At 39.2% G+C, this 12,709-nt stretch overlaps 1 protein-coding gene across 3 annotated transcripts in view; it reads right to left on the bottom strand.

Annotated features, from left to right (window-relative positions):
* RIPOR2 (RHO family interacting cell polarization regulator 2) overlaps nt 1-12,709 on the bottom strand; it is a 202,390-nt gene that overhangs the window by 158,458 nt on the left and 31,223 nt on the right. For 2 of the 3 annotated variants that reach the window (XM_082731473.1, XM_082731474.1), the window contains one exon: nt 10,738-10,780. The gene's annotated coding sequence lies outside the window, so the exon portion shown is untranslated. Of the gene's footprint in view, nt 1-10,737; nt 10,781-12,709 lie in introns of those variants that run through there. The other variant, XM_082731475.1, reaches the window with a different exon arrangement.

Raw genomic sequence — 12,709 nt, forward strand, 5'->3', positions numbered from 1 at the left:
GGTTCTCTTTGGGAGCAGGAACATAAGAACCATATTCCTTGGGTGATGTTATTGAAGAATAACCTGTCGGGCTTTGTCAACACTTGGTAGAAACTATGCAGTGATGACATGACGACAGGAATCAAGATTCTCAGCCACGTGCCCTTTCCAGAATTCACTTCCAGTTCCACAGAGCTGCCCCTGAGCAGCTGCAGAGGTCAGGCAGCTGGGACTCAGGGCCACAGTAGTCAGAAATGCTCTCTCTGGTCGCTGTGTATCAAATGTCTGGTTGAACTGCATCCTTAATAACGTCTGTCTACCCAGAAGGCAATGTTTGTTCCTGGCCTGTGAGGCTGCTGATGGTTCCATTTTTTCTGGAGAAATATTGGCCTGAGGCCCCTGGAAACATCGCTTCATTGTCCGGCCTTATAAGAATTTCCCTGACCTATTTTGTGGAGGAAAATTCACCCTGGTCCTATGGTTATGTCATGCAAAAGGGAGAAATTAAAGTTTTTGCTGCTGACAAGGTCCCATTTACTTGAGTCAGTTACAGCCACTGAAATGATCAGCCCTATAAATGTTGTTTTAATGGAGACAAAGTCTTCACGGGTCCAGATTGGGTAGATCAGTGCCTCAAAAAGGAAGAACTCCCTTCTTTATTCAGTTATTGGGTGGGGCCATCCTTCTGTGAGGATCAGACTGTTATCAGCACATGGGCTGCTCTCACCCAGACCACACCTTCAATCATGTGATATTTGCAGCTACCGCTGAGCAACACAATCCTCCCATCTTGGTTTTTCACGTAAACAGGAGAGTAAAGTACCAACTTCTCAACCTCCCATAAAGCGAGGCTGAAGAGAAACCTAAACACCTAATCCTTACAAGATGACATTTCAGAGTTAAGGGAGCTGAAATGCTGGAGGGAGGGTTCATTAAAAGGGAAAGGTCGCAGACAGGTAGCTCTTCCCTCATCCACGCTGGCTCAGAGAGGCCAACATGCAAAGAAGGGCAGGACGGGGGTGCCAGGTGATGATGTCCAAGACAGGAGGTAACATTGTTCTGACCAATAAAGCCAAGTTTGAACTCCACTATTTGGCAAGTTAGGAAAATCTCTTTTCCTTCTTAAAATTTGAGACGACTTTCTCAGAAAATAAACATTTGTTCCTGGACCTGTGGGTCTGAGTCAATCTTTACCTGAACACTTACCTGGAGGAGAATTTGTCTCTGAGAGGGACCACACTCAGAGTGGGAGACCTCGGAGCCAAAGAGAGCAGGGTCCCCCACCGTCAGTCGGGAGTGTGCACGTCCAGTGGTGAAGGCCAGAGCTGACAGCACCCCCGAGGCCCCTGAAGAATTATCTGAGTAAATATTCCAGGATGGAGGAAATGCACTACCTGGGGAAAGCCAGGGAACTGGGCTCAGTTCCTATGGATGGAAACCAAATTGTGGGTGAAGGATGCCTGGGTGAGATAGGAAATAGCGTTTTTAATTTTACTTTTTCTCCCACTGAAATGTTTTTTAATCTTTCTTCTTGATTTGAAAGCAGGGAAGACTGCATGCACTTCACGAGGCTCTCTTGTAAAGGATTTAGCAACCTCCAGAGCTCAGAAAGGGGGTCCCCTGGAGCCGGCCCAGGGCTGTGAGCTGGTCCTCTTGCGCCACCTATTGACAGCATCGCTCACTGCGGTTTCTGGACGCACCTACAAGGCCTGCTTGTTCTGGGGACCACAGAGGGATGGGCACCAACTCCGGAAAATTAAGACTACTCAGGGCACGTTTTCTGCATTCAAATTAAAATAGGTTTATAGAGTCCGCAGAGGAAAATACATGTTCTAACAATCGAGGTTACCTATTTTATTGGGCAACTTCGCTCTGATTTTCAACTGCTAAAATAATACATAAGCGTAACAGGAGGCCGAGTTCTGTTTTCTTTCTTCCATTAGGTTAATACATAAAGGTACTGCATATTTTTAAGGTTTTTGTTGTTGTTGTTGTTTTAGAAAATATGATCAACTTAAAAGTATTAAATTTTTAAATTAAAGTATTTCTTTGAATTTAAATTATTTATTTAAATTAAATTATTTCTGTGTAAATAAATTAAAGTAATTAAATTTATTTAAATTAAAGTATTTCTTCTTTTAGAAGAAAAATAGTTAATGACTACAATTTGCATGCAAGAGAGTGGGAAGCGAATTAACACTAAGAAAAAGTGGGAGTCCCCATATGCAAATAGAGCATGGAAAACTGTCCATATGTGACAGGCGCTTGTGCTTTCACTGGAAGACTGAGAAGATGCTATCCAGCGCACAGTGGTTCATATCCTTCCATTCAGCAGTCCAACTTCAAGAATTCCATCCCAAGGAAAGAATTCAAAACCATGGGGAAAGTAAGGTGGATGGTATTCTTCATAAGATTGGTTAATGCTCAACAACAGAAGACTTGAGGTTATGGTTCATGCAGAATATGGAATATTACAGAGGCACAAAAATTATTTTAACATGTAGCAATATGAGAAATGCATATCCATGAAGATACAAACTAGCAGATAAAAAGAAATATTAAATAAAACTGGAAAAGAATAGTAAAAATATTAAAGCCAAGTTAGTCTGTGTTATGCATACCAATATTTGTTTTCCTAATTATATAACAAATACAGAAGTGCATTCTTGTAGTAACACATGTAAGTTATACAGAAGCGTATTAAGTAAGAAGTGGAGGATCCCATAATCTGCCTGCCCCTACCTTGTCTGCTCCCTATGTAAGCTCAACAATGTAAGCTCTCCAGATCTTCTTCCTTAGAATTACACACACACACACGATTACATGCTGTGTTATTTTAACATAAAAGTGATAATACTGTAGTTCTTGCAACTTGATTCCCCTAAAAATATGCATTACAGGTCTTTCTGGATCAATAAATACAGATCTGTCTCATTTTTTTAAAACCACCATTTTGGGGCGCCTGGGTGGCTGAGTGGATTAAACCCTCTGCCTTCAGCTCAGGTTATGATCTCAGGGCCCTGGGATCAAGCCCCAGGTTGGGTTTTCTGCTCGGCAGGGAGCCTGCTTTTCCGCTCTCTCTGCCTGCCTCTCTGCCTACTTGTGATCTCTGTCAAATAAATAAACAAAATCTTAAAAAAAAAAAAAATTTAATGTGATCAACTGTAATACATTTAACTATTTCACCATTGATACTCATTTCTTCAAATTCTTAAAATGATAATAATTCTGCAAATGACCCTTTGTATATGTATCTTGTTACTCCCTATTAATGAATCTAAGCTTCTTTTCATTTTTTATTAGCCATTTTTGTATTTCGTTAGAGAATTTCCTATTCATATCTTTTGTAAATTTTTCTATTACATTGTTTACATTTTTATTATTGATTTGTTGGGGCCCTCAATGAATTTTTAGATTTTGAGATTTCACTGGATTTAGAGATTGGTACAACATAGAATGTTGTAGAACATAATTTTTTAAAAAAATTTATCTTATTTAAATTCAATTAATTAACATATAGTGTATTATTGGTTTCGGAAGGAGAGGTCAGGGATGCATCAGTTGCATACAACACCCAGTGCTCATCACGTCACGTGCCCTCCTCCACGCCCATCAGCCAGTTACCCTCTTCCCCGCCCATCCCCCCTCCAGCAACCCTCAGTTTGTTTCCTATAGTTAAGAGTCTCTTATGATTTTTCACTTCTCTGAGCTCATCTTATTATATTTTCCCCTCCCTTCCCCTATGATCCTCTCTTTTTTTCTTAAGTTCCACCTATAAGTGAAATCATATGATAACTGCCTTTCTCTGATTGACTTATTTCACTTAGCATAATACCCTCTACTTCCATCCACATCATTCAAATGGTTAGGATTTCATTTTTTTTGATGGTTGAGATATATATTCTGTTGTATATACACAATACATCTTCTTTATCCATTCATCTGTCGATGGACATCTGGGCTCTTTCCATAGTTTGGCTATTGTGGACATTGCTGCTATAAACACTGGTGTGCAAGTGCCCCTTAGAATTACACTACATTTGTAGTGTAATTTGTAGACCACTACATTTGTATCTTTTAGGGTAAATCCCTAGTAGTGCAATTGCTAGGTCATAGGGTAGCTCTATTTTCAAATTGTTGAGGAACCTCCATGCTGTCTTCCAGAGTGGCTGCACCAGCTTGCACTCCCACCAACAGCGTAAGAGGGTTTCCCTTTCTCTATATCCTCACCAACATCTGAGTGGCTAATTTTAGCCACAGACTGTAATATGTTTTCCCATTTATTCTGGTCTCTTTTTATATTCCTTGGGAAAATGTTACTGCTTTTCTTTATTTAAATCTTGTTCACTTCTTGTTATATATTACATAAAGGAAGATATTTTTCAATGGTTATTTACATAACTAAAATAATTTTAATGAAAACAATTACTAGCTCCTGCTAAAAATATAGCAGTTTTTTAAAGCTATAATGGTCTGTCAAGTAATAACTCAAAAGGGTATAATTATTGGCTACTCATTTGCTTGTATACAAGGAAAATCAAAAGATTGATTTCATGTCCTCTAACAAACCAAAAACATGATTTAGACTCAAAAATAAAACGTAAAAAGAGAGAGGAAGAACCACAGCTCAGGAATCGTAAGTCTTGTTTTCTCTTTGTTGGGTAAGCTGCTGCTCAGCTGACGGTGTGCACAGCCGTCAGGTGGGGCTTCCAGCTGTGGGCAGTGGGTCATCAAAGAGAATAATGCCAGTTACTTCACAATCCTCCCAAACTCCTTGACCATTTGACCTGTGAAGTCTTCCCATCAGAACAACTCTACAGCATCTCCCTGTGCCCTCTCTCTGCACCCCACCTCCATTAGGCCAGGCCTCACCATTTCCCTTGTTAGAATCTTCCCAACCCCAACAGATGTGAATGAAGTTGGCTAATGATAATGTTTCTGGAACAATTTTTTTCAAAAAACAGGCTGGAGCATGACAACCTGATCTTACGGTTCTGAAAGAAGATGCGCAAGAATGGCCTTGATAATTTGGAGGAAAGAGAGGAATAAAAGAGAATTCACCCCGCCTGCTGTCAGAACACGCTACAAAACTAAAATATGTGAATAACAAGACACTGGCACAGAAACAGGAAAGTCTATCAAAGGGACAGAACGAGTTGCACTTTCTCAACTTGCCCTTGATGAGTCCCAGTCAGCCAGTTTCTGCACCGCGATGCTGTGACACACCATGGGGCTGCAGGTGAGCTGCCCCGCACCCAAAACAAGTTTTCTAAAACTCTCATTTTTCCTTGAGCAAAGTAAAGCACTCCTTTAGAAGCTATTTTTGAATTTCAAAAACATAGCAATTTCATGATTATCTTGTTGGTTTTTATCTTAATTGTGCTATGGTCTGAGAACACACTATGTATGATTTAAATCTTTGAAATTTGCCAAGACTTGCCTTATAGCTTAACACATCATCATTTTGCTTAAAAGACCTGTGTATCCTTGAAAAGAATGGGTAATCTGTAGGTGTTGGGGGCAATCTTCTATGTTTATTAGTTTTCTCTATTCAATTGTATTGTTCAACTCTTCCACACATTTACCAAGTTTGTGAGTCTGACTGGTTTATCATTTATTGAGAGAGGTGTGTGCAGATACCTCACTATGATTTCAATGTCTTTGTCATGTCATTCTTTGCTTTATATATTTTGATGTTATGCTATTTATTATATACATATAAATTTAGATTTTTATATCTTCCCGGTCAATTAAAACCTTTAACATTATGGAGACTTAAGAGGCCATAGAAATGTAGAGAGAAGTCATATGGAAAAGGGTAGGAAGGGTGGAGACTCGATCAGGAGCCAGACTGACCCCAGGTATCTGACTGTGGACTGGAGGGATGATGTAGGCATGGAGAGAGGAGTGGAGCATAACTCACACCAGGCACTCAAAGCACAGTGGACCTACACTGGGAAGACAAATCCCTACAACATTTTGCTTTGAAAATCAGAGGGGATTAACTTTGTGAGTTCTTGTAATCAGCAGGGCTTAATATCTGGAACTTTAAAAATCAGTGGGCTCCCTTGGGTGGCCCAGTAGGTTAAGTATCGGACTCTTGGTTTCAGCTCAGGTCATGATGTCAGGGTTGTGAGCTCAAGCTCCATGTCCGACTCCATACTCAGCATGGAGTCTGCGTGAAATACTCTCTCCTTCCCCCTCTGCCCCTCCTGCTTGTGTGTTCTCTCTCCTTAAAGTAAATAAATCTTTTTAAAAATTTAAAAATTTAAAATCAGTGGGCTTATCCCTGGAGATCCAGAGGGGGATAGGAAGCTGATTGCCGGCTTTCAAAAAGGTAAGTGTGGAGATACTGCATAGAAACAGCAATTTGAAAAATGTCTGGGGCACACAGGAGGGAGATTTGTTTGCTAACCTCAGAGTGGGTGCTGGAAGGGCAGGGGTTGGGAGAACTCTCCAAGAACAAAACAGGTGCTGTTTCCCTCCCTTGACCTGCAGCCTAGACACATGGACACATATGGAAACCAATGCAGTGTGAACACTCTCCACCCAGCTCGCTAACAGTGGGTCCTCCCAGCCTCCAGTCTTCTGCAGTCACACCCCATCCATCTTGGCCTCAGCAGCTTTCCCATTAGCTGCAAAGCCGTTCCTACAGCAGACTGGTCCAGACCTTGATGACATCACCCCTGCTGTGGGCCATCTGCAGCAGCAGTCCATCTAAAGTAGAACCACAAGCCTGGTCGTGTGCCAGCACCCCAGATAGGGCCCAGCACTACACCAAACTGAACTCAGCCCTTAGGAGAGGGGAAGATAACCATATACCAGTCCCACTTGGCCCCAGCAGTGAGCTGGGGCAGACATCTAGTCTGACTACAGGCCCTGCCAACCAATGAAAGTTTCTCAGGGGAAAACACAGGGAGAATACTCTGCAGTTTGGTGCTCCTGCAGCTCTGGCAAATACCTGATCTGACTCAATCCAAGCCCACATCAGCTCCAGACTGGCCCATTAACACCACAGGGACCAAACAGTGCCCACAACAGACAAAGAGAGACATTACACCCAGGTAGACTGAAGGTAGATACAGCTCAGCCATAACATACAACACACACAGAAAACACCCCTGGTTCTGGAGAAGAGACCTCCAGGTTCTGGAGAAGAGGGGACCTTGCACTGCAGGGCACTCCAGAACCTCTTCCTCATAAGGCCGCTACCTTCAAGAATAGGAAACACAGCTGACTCTCCTAACACATAGAAACAGATACAGAGAGTTAGACAAAATGAGAAGACAGAGGAATATATCCCAAATGAAAGAACAAAACAAAATCACAGCAAGATTGCTAAATGACACAGAGAAGAACAAATAGGTTCAAAAGAGAATTTTAAGTAATGGTCCCATAGACATTCACTGAACTAGAGAAGAGTGAGGATCTCAGTGAGACCCTCAACAAAGGGATAGAAAACATGGGAAAAAACCAATTAGAGATGAAGAACTCAGTAACTGAAATTAAAAAACTAAATGTAATAAATATAGACTAAAGGAAGCAGAATGGATCTGTTAACAGGATAATGGAGTAATGGAAAGAATCAGGCTGAACCAGAGAGAGAAAAATAATAATAATATATGAAAACAGATTAAGGGAACTCAACAACACTGTCATCAAGGGTGATGACATTCACATTACAGGGATGCCAGAAGGAGAAGAGAGAGAACAGGAGGCAGAAATTTTATTTGAAGAAACAATACCTGAAAACTTCCATAATCTGGGGAAGGAAAAAGAAATCCAGATCCAGGAGGCACAGAGAGCCCCCAACAAAATCAATCCACGGAGGTCCACACCAAGACATATAGTAATTACAATGGTAAAAAGTAGTGATAAAGAGAGAATTTTAAAAAGCAACAAGAGAGGGATGCCTGGGTGGCTCAGTTGGTTAAGCGGCTGCCTTTGGCTCAGGTCATGATCCCAGCAACCTGGGATCGAGTCCCGCATCGGGCTCCTTACTTGGCAGGGAGCCTGCTTCTCCCTCTGCCTCTGCCTGCCACTCTGTCTGCCTGTGCTCGCTCTCTCTCTCTCTCTCTCTCTTTCTCTGACAAATAAATAAATAAAATCTTAAAAAAAAAAAAAAGCAACAAGAGAAAAGACAACAGTTACATACAAGGGAAACCCCACAAGGTCATCCACTGATTTTTCAGCAGAAGCTTCACAGGCCAGAGAGTGTGCCATGCTATAGTCAAAGTGCTGAAAGCAAAAAATCTGCAACCAAGAATACTCTATCCACCAAGGCTCTCACTCAGAATAGGAGACCTAAAGAAGTTAAAGGAATTCATCAACACTAAGCCAGCTTACAAGAAATGTTAAGGGGGACTCTTTGAGTGGAAGATAAGACCATACATAGGAATAAGAAAAGTAGGAAACACAAAAGCACTAAAATTAAGCATATTTATAAAAATCAGTCAAGGGATTCACAAAATAAAAGGATGTAAAGTATAACAACATATATAAAAAATGTGGATGGGAGAGGAGTAAAAATTTAGTTTTTTTTTTTAGAATGGGTTCAAATTTAAGTGACCATAAACTTAACACAGATTGCTATATGCAGAAGATGTTATATATAAATCTAATGGTAAGCACAAATTAAAAACCAGTAAGAGATATTAAAAAAATAGAGAAAAGGAAATCCAAGTATATCACTAAAGAAAACCAGCACCCATGAGTGAGGAAAGAAAAGTACTACATAAAAAACCATAAAAGAAGAAGCAAAATGGCAATAAGTACATACCTATCAATAATTACTTTGTAAATGGACTAAATGCTCCAATCAAAAGACATAGGAGAATGGAATGGATAAAAATGTGAGTCTATCTATAGGCTGCCTACAAGAGACTCATTTCAGACCTAGAGAGACACCTACAGATGGAAAGAGAGAGGATGGAGAAGCATTTATCATACACATGGAAGTGGAAAAAAAAAAAAAAGCTGGGTGGTAATACTTCTATGGGACAAACTAGACTTTAAAACAAAGGCTGTGACAAGAGACAAAGAAGGTCACTACATAATCATAAAGGGAACAATCCAACAAGAAGATATAACAACTGTAAGTGTTTATGTACCCAACATGGAAGCATCCAAATACATAAGGTAGCGAATAACAAGCTTTATAAAGGAAGTAATCAATACTAATACAATAATAGTAGGGGATGTTAACACCCCACTTACATCAATGGATAGATCATCCAATCAAAATACCAACAAGGAAACAGTGGCTTTGAATGATACATTGGACCAGATGGATCTAATAGATACATTCAAAGCATCCCATCCTAAAACAGCAGAATACATATTCTTTCCAAGTGCACAAGGAACATTCTCCAGGACAGATAACATATTAAGCTACAAAACAAGTCTCAAAATACTCAAAAGATTTAAGTCATAATACCATGTACCTCACAAAGCTATGAAACTGGAAATCAACCACAAGAAAAAATCTAGAAAGAACACAAATACATGGGGGTTAAGTAACATGCTACTAAACAATGAATGGGTCCATGAAGAAATCAAAGAGGAAATTTAAAAAATACATGGAAACAAATGAAAATGAAAACACAACAGTCTAAAACCTTCAGGATATAGCAAAAATGGCTCTAGAGGGAAGTTTATAGCAATACAGGCCTACCTCAAGAAGCAAGAAAAATCTCAATTAAACAACCTAAACTTATGCCTAAAGGAACTAACAAAAGAAGAACAAACAAAACCCAAAACCAATAGAAAGAAGGAAATAAAGATTAGAGTAGAAATAAGTGATATAGAAACAAACCAAAACAAAAACAGCAGAACAGATCAATGAAACCAAAAATTGGTTCTTTGAAAAGATCAACAAATTGATAAACATCTATCCAGACTCATCAAAATAACATAGAATAAAAATCAGAAATGCAAGAGTAGGCACCAAAACTACAGAAAAAAAGGATTATAAAAAATATTATGAAAAACCATATGCCAAAATATTGGACCACCTGGAAGAAAAGGATAAGTTCCTAGAAACATATAACCTCCCAAAACTGAATTGGAAATAATAGAAAATATGAATGTATTGATTATCAGCAGTGAGATTGAGTCAGTAATCAAAAAACTCCCAAAAACAGAAGTCCAGGACCAGGCTGCTCTCTCAGAGGTGAATTCCACCAAACATTTAAAGAAGAGTTGATACCGATTTTCACCTCATTTCAAAAAATAGAGAGAAAGGAAAGCTTCTAAATTCATTCCATGAGGCCAGAATTACCCTGATACCAAAACCAGATAAAGAACTACAAAACAAAACAAAAACCTATAGGACAGTATTTCTGAAGAACACAGATGTGAAAATCCTCAACAAAATATGATCAAACTAAATCCAATAATACATTAAAAAATATTATTCATCATGACCAAGTGGGATTTATTCTTGGGATGCAGGTGTAGCTCAACATCAGCAAATTAGTCAGTAGGATACATCGCATGCAAGTCAGTCAATGTAATACACCACATCAATAAGAGAAAGGATAAAAACCATGTGATCATTTATAGATGCAGAAAAAGCATTTGATGAAGCACAAGATCTAGTCATGATAAAAGCCCTCAGCAAAGTAGGTTTAAAGGGAACTTACCTCAACCTAATAAATGCCATATATGAAAAAGCCACAGCCAACATCATACTCAATGGTGAAAAACTGAGCGCTTTTTCCCTAAAATCAGGAACAAGACAAGGAAGTCCACTCTTACCAGTTCTTTTCAGCACAGTACTGGAGGTCCTCGCCACAGCAATCTGACAACAGAAAGAAGTAAAAGGCATTCAAATTAGTAAGGAAGATATAAGAAATCTTTGCAAATGTAGTGGACATCAGGGCAAGGTGCAAAGGATAGCTTCACAGTGTTTGGCTTATGTCATGGAAATGAGATCTGAGAGGGAAAGAGAGCAGGTAATATGGGGCAGAACGAGAAAGAGGAGGGTGAAGTGAACACAGTTGAGATGAGTGAGAAGCAAAGTGAGGACATATAGGGTCAAGGGTCTTGGTGAAATCAGAGTTGCTGGAGTGAAGGTATTAGAAGGACATCGCTGGAAAGTGGGCATGAAAATAAAGATAGGCTTGGTGGCAAGAAAACAAATACACATTTTAAGATAATCTTTATTTGCTCATCATATACATTTTAACATGCATTCTATTGATATATATTACATTTATTTTTCAGTATCAATTAGAATAATTTACTATATAGTATAAATCACAAAATAGGATACCTGAATTACAAGCATTTCTGTATAATGTGGAACATCATTGCTGCAAATCTCAAAGAAAAATAGATCAACATTTCCATTACCAAGTGTGAATTTAGGTGTTTAAGGAGATTAAATCCACCCCTGGATTCTTGTATCTTCAGAATTCAAGAGGTAGTATATATAATCAGAAAACCAATTTCAATGTTCACTCAATGAGAGGTGTGTGAGTATGGTGTACTAGAAACAGCAACATGTAAAATGGTTGTGTGAACAATCACATTTTCTAGGGATAGATTTGCATGGCTGTGCCTTAATCCTGCAAATATCAAAAACTACAGACAGTGGCAGAAACAGATAAATTAGCTGCCTATCTTAACCACTGAAACAATGGATTTACATGTTCAGAAGAGGATTTCCCCATTTTTCAAGATATTAGTCTTTATTGTTGATTTTTCTATTGATTTTGAAAGGTTTTTGTCTTCAAAGCTTATTTTATTACTAGTTAGTATTCAGATTTTTTATTAGTCAAAGATTTTTCCATTTGTTAGAATTCATAAGCTGCACAAAATGGCCAATTTTGTCCCTGAATCAACATCATGCCAGTCCCAATGAAATTTTACTGTTGAGGGAAGCCTCTGCAGCCTTATTTTGACAAATGTATGATTTCAACAAAGCTTTCTGAAAAACTGAAGACAGCTATTGAGCTCTCTTACCCAAAATTAATGGATGCTATTTGGGCAATCAATCTATTAAGGAACAAAATAGATTCTTCTTTGACAATTCTGTTTGAAGTTTTTCCTCCTTCCTGTTTTCTTCTTTTGACCATTCATTTATCTATTTCTCTTCTTTCTTCTGTTTTTCTAACCAAATGTTTGCTTCCCCACCACTTTCTGGTTTCCTCTTCGTCCCCTAGAGCATTTGGTCTCCTCTTGTTCTATTTCTTCAATACTTGGATTCAATCTCCCTCCATTAGGCTTTGTTTCCCATAGACGATCTGTTCCTGTGTGGCCATCAGTTCTTTTCCAGAGAACTGCGCATGTAATAAGGAAAACAGAAATGATCTGGCTACTTAGTCACCCACAAACATAAAATAGGTGAACATCTCACAAGTGCAATATGTAATTATCCATTCTTAAGATTTTATTTATTTATTGGACAGGCATCAAAGCAGGCAGAGAGGCAGGCGGGGAAAGCAGGGGGTGGGGGAAAGCAGGCTCCCTGCCAAGCAGAGAGTCTGGTCTGGGGCTCGATGCCAGGACCGTGAGATTATGACCTGAGCCGAAGGCAGAAGCCTTAACCCACTGAGCCACCCTGGTGCCCCCTGTAATTATCCATTCTTGATGTCAGTAAGGTGTAGGACCCTTTGGTATAAACTTCCTGTGTTTAAGATATGGCATCAGTAAATTCTTAAATTTTGTTTGCTTGGCATCTCTGTGAATTAAAGATATTAAGTATAAATCTCACCTTAATACTTTT

Source organism: Mustela nivalis, assembly GCF_964662115.1.
Source record: "Mustela nivalis genome assembly, chromosome: 5".
Taxonomy (NCBI): domain Eukaryota; kingdom Metazoa; phylum Chordata; class Mammalia; order Carnivora; family Mustelidae; genus Mustela; species Mustela nivalis.